The sequence below is a fragment of the Glossina fuscipes genome, unplaced genomic scaffold (genome assembly GCF_014805625.2).
Source record: "Glossina fuscipes isolate IAEA_lab_2018 unplaced genomic scaffold, Yale_Gfus_2 224, whole genome shotgun sequence".
Classification (NCBI taxonomy): Eukaryota; Metazoa; Arthropoda; class Insecta; order Diptera; family Glossinidae; genus Glossina; species Glossina fuscipes.
In genome coordinates, this window is record NW_023998567.1 from 903,167 (window position 1) to 908,334 (window position 5,168).

Consider the following 5,168-nt stretch of genomic DNA (forward strand, 5'->3'; position numbering starts at 1 on the left):
TAATTTATATACATTATGAGGATTTTAAAGCTTGTTTCTGCGCGTCAGAAAAGTGTTAAAAAATATGAAGTATTGATACACTATATAAATTTGGGTAAGCCAGGCCTACTGGTGCCATTTTTGTACTAGTACTGCAGCATCGGCCATAGAATGTACGTCCAGATTTTCGTTGATTTTTTTTTAAACACCAGTCACTTAGGGAATGTTCTTTATTTATATACCAAGTTCACGGCCAGAAAGAAGAAGTGAAGAAAAGAAATGATGTGGCCGCTACCTAATAGATTTGTGTGCCCAATCAATAAGTGTTGTGCGTTCCCAACTAAACACTCACTATAGCTGCGACCATAGTAAATTCTACCGCACTGAGATTTGAATCAGCAAATACTGACTTCATAGTCGTGGTCTTACCTACTTAGCTACCATTGCGGAGATGAATCTGCTGTAGTTTGTGAGTACTCAGCAAAGAAACACTTTTTTATTCGTTTTGAAAAACAGAGTTCTCTGTTTACGTGGCACTGCGTACAAGAACTACCGAAGGTTTGTCAAATTTGAAGTCGAAAGCTTTGCTTTGCGGCCAGGAAAATGTGTACAACAGATATTACATATACGGAAAACTAGACATGCTTAATCATTGTATTTGATGCTGATCAAGAATAAATATAAATTGCAGGGTCTTTGATATGACGTTCTGGACGTTGAAAGTTTTTTGACAAAATGAATATACCCTCTCATCATTCGGTGATGAGTATAGAAATGAGGAAATTAAATATAGATTTATAAACACAAAAGCTTTCAGTTTTTCTCGTTTTCATTTAAGAGCAAACGCAAGAAGACAAAATAAATGAAAAGATGCGAAGCAACTTGTCGCTCTTTATATATTGTCTTTTTTCTGCTCCTTTGGTGTCATTTAATAGAATTTGGAATATACCTTTTGGCAAATATGGCCGGAAAATCTTTTATACTGTTCTAATCCTTTGTTCGGTATTTTACAATCGATCTACAACATTTTTTCTGTATTAAAGTGTAAATTGTTTACACGCAGTGAGTCTTATTAACATTGGCGTTTTTCGCTTGACAAAAAGTAAAGGCTTGTTAAACCAAAATAAAAATTTGTTTTACTATTTTATACTACTAGGGAGTACATATTAATATATATAAGAAAAACGAAACGATATTCCCTTAGACAAGAAAATTAAATAACTTAAAAAGTTAAAAAACATAGTATGATTAATATTGAGCTTTTTTCATATAAGGAAGGAAGGATGAAAAGAAAGAAAACAGCATATTATTAAAAATTAATATTTGATGGGATATCGTTTTTGCTTAATACCTTCATTTGAATGTTTTGACATATTTTGTATATTTTTTTTTTGTAAGAAGCAGGGATCTTACTTCATTCATCTTGTAGTCTATTTTTCAAATCTTGGACGGCAGAAGTTGAACGCTTTCACACACAGTGGTCTGTTCATCCGGCATATTTTTGATAGGGTTCATACGTGGCGATTTGGGCAGGAGATGAAGCGAATTGTTGCAGTTATATAAGAGCCATACTTAAATTAAGAAGGTTTTATGATTGAGGTGGATATGTTGGTGGAATTCATTCACACAATTACAATGTGGATTAACAGTTCAATGTTACAGTCCCTTATTAATGGAATCCTTACATCTCAATTGAGCGCTTCGAATATAAATAGAGCTCAAGCTCATTCAAATTGTGATAATTTGCCAATTCACAATGCTTCCTTCCGATTTATTCCAGACACCCTATTCATCATTACCATTACGATTTGAATCCGGACAAAGTAACTAGCACATTATTTCTGGTTGGTATTTAAGGTTTACTTGTAACGAACATGAAGTCTTGTGGAATGATTATTTTCTGTATCGAATCTAAGCGTTAACTACGCAAAGTTTACGTGGAAATTTAAAGTTTTCTCATCATCTCCGCCTACTGCTTATAGACTTGGACTGATATTGGATATGCCATCGTAAGGTTCATGTACTTGAATAAGACACCCTGTACCACGAGTTTAGAATTCAATTTAGGGACCGACTCTCGGATCTGGATTCAATAGATTTGATTCGTAATAGAAAGGAAACGCTCGTTTAAAAGTTTGATGAATACTATGACGCGATTTTGCAATGACTGACCAACTCGAAGTTCCCGTACCTAGTAACGCATGGGTCGAAATTCTGAAAAGAGATTTGTGTTTCGAAAGCCTCGAAGCACTAATGCATTTTTAAATCACAACTATATCTCGGTTGAGGGAATTCGCTTTGAGAGATAAGTTATTAGAGAACGAATGGAACAAGTCTAAGTTCACAAAACACAGCATTCATGATGTTTCAGAAATGGTACAGAACGAAGAGCTAGTTCAACTGATAATGTTGAAAAATATGGAGTAATATATATATAGAAAAACTTGTTGGAACTGTTTGCCAAAAGGTCGTCGTTTCGAAGACTGCCTAGCTGATAGGCGTGCATTTTGTTACGGTTGTGGGACTCCAAATCTATATAAACGAAAATGTTCTGAATGTGAGAAACTACCGCAAAGCCGGTGTAAAACCGCTCTGAGTCGTCCAATTCCACCAAAGACACGCCAGTCTTAACTCCACGTTTCTCAATTCAAACTATTCCTTAAAAACCCCATTGAATGATCAGTTCGAGTTACTGCAATTTGTGAATCATGCTACCCATAATCCATCCAAGAACTTTCCTCAAAGGATTTTCAAAGGCTACCATGTCCGTTTACTTGAACACAATAAAATTAAGTCCAGAATCTTCAATAAATGTTTATCTTTTCCTTCGATTTATAAAACAGTTAAACGGCCGTCAACTCGACCTCGTCTCTTTTGGAAATTTGTTTTGAGCAACGGAAGACTATTCTGTTCCGCCGTTCTTTCTTATGGTTACCGAAATTATGTACGACCATTTGCTGTCATTAAGCTGTTTCATCGAGATGTAGTAAGCACGGTACCCATAGCACTTAACTTCACTTAATGGTCATGGTACCACCCAGAAAGACCCTACCAACAAGTTGCGCCTGATTCGGCGGATTGTGTTCATTCCGAAGACCTCCAAGAAATCAATACTTTATGGATAGCTGGTTTTTAGAAGAAAAGGTCGACTTCATTGAAATTGATTTGACTTCTGATGAGCTCCAATCCTCGTAATGTTTCTTTAAGAGATCTAAGTTGGAAAAGTTATCTGATATAGAGAGTCAAGTAACATTTAAGCGAACCCAGACGCAATAAAATAACAAAAACAATGGAGGTTATGGATTCCACCTTTTCTTACCACTGATTTAATTCAACGAACTTATGCAATTTCTATTGAGTGCTTAAGGAGATTTAATCAAAAACCATTCATTGCCTAAAATCCTTAGCCGAAGATCCCTAAACAGGCCTTAGTTTATATTCTGTAAACCAACGATTTCTGTTCGACTTTTTCAAAAACTATATCTCGATTTATTCAGCCATTATCTTAGATCCTTTTGTGGTCCTCTTGTCATCGAAGATCTTACAAAATTTAATTTTCACGGGCTTTATTATAAAGCTTAATGATCAAAATATAGTTGTATTTCAAGAAAACAAAAGTTTTCGCATTTTTGGAGTTCCTTAATCCATTACGACTATGACGTTCAATATAAGTCGTCTCTGTTCAAATCTTTGTTGGAAAATTATGGTGTCCATCACAACTTTGCTGCTTTGACCTCCTTAAGCTAATATGAGCTGAAGGGTAAACCGTTGTATTTATTAAACCCTGGGGATGAAATTATTAGTTGTGCTTTGAGGAGCGGTATTCATGCGAACACAGTTTTTTTACCTTATTATGTTCTGTTTGAATAAACATGCTGACTGATGTTAAATGAGCCTTGATTTTCCTCCCCAAAGAGTGACGAGAAATTGGAATAGATTAGAGAAGAAGATCTCAAAAATATTAGGAAAGTATGTACGCGATATGCGATAGGTTATAACTTACTCTCATGTTCAGTAACTTATTAAATTGAACAAACCGTGTTTAGAAGGTGTAGAGTGTCTTCATTATTATTATTATTATTATTATAATCATTATTATTAATTATATTTTTATTATGTTTTTATTATACTGTATAGAAAGTATACCGAAGAAAGTAAACCAGAAGTAAGAGCAGGCAACACTTAACATGATCGCTACCAATAATTAATTAACCAATCAGCCAACAACGCTAGAAGAGGAAAAGCGAAAGAATAGCTACAATCAAACTCAAGCGAGAACAGCTCAGCTAAGTTTTTTTTTTTAATTCAGAAAAAATTTTTGGGAAATTTTGGAATTTTTAAAATAATAAAAAACGAATTAGCTTTTATTTTTCAAACTTTCATTTTCCAAATTTGAAATTTTCATACTCTTACGGTTAAAATTTACTTTCATTTTAAATTTATGTATATGTATACGTATATGCCCTTGATTTTGATAGTGGTATAAATCACATTTTCCTTGTTTCGAGATATTTTGAGTTTTGCATTTTAAAGGATTAAAAAATATTTTTGTATTATGGAATATGCGTTTTCGACAGTAAAGTAGTGTCAACAAATAAGTATTTATTATGATTGTGAAATTTATAACCATTTTTAAAAGGAAATGTTGTTTTGAAAGATTCAAATGACTTATACCATTTTCAAAATTAACTGCATGACTTAATAAATGACTCATACCTTCAAGAAAACATTTTTATTAATAATCAATAATTATTATTAACATTTTATTCAAATTCATTTCATTGTAACCAAGTAAATTATTTATTAGTATTTAGGTAAATAAAGTGTTTGTGAAAAATTGGTGGGATCCATCATATCTTTACGTTTTTCTTCTGTTATTGGTCTAATGCTTGTGTATAATGGAAGCAAATCAATATTTTCGAATATTCTAGGTCTTCCTCTTTTAGGTGAGAGGTCTGATACTTTGAATTCGGAGTTGTCATCCAAGGAAGTTTTATAAAACATCTTATATGGAGCATTTTTTAGAAATCTGATTGTATTTTTAGCCAAGACACAGCTTCTCCATTGGTGTTTTTCTTTCTATTATTCGTTGATTCTTTTAGTTGTTTGTCGAAATGAAATCTTTCTGAGCCATTTGTAGTACCAATAATGGGTTTTTCTTTTTACATGATTCTATTAAATTATAATAA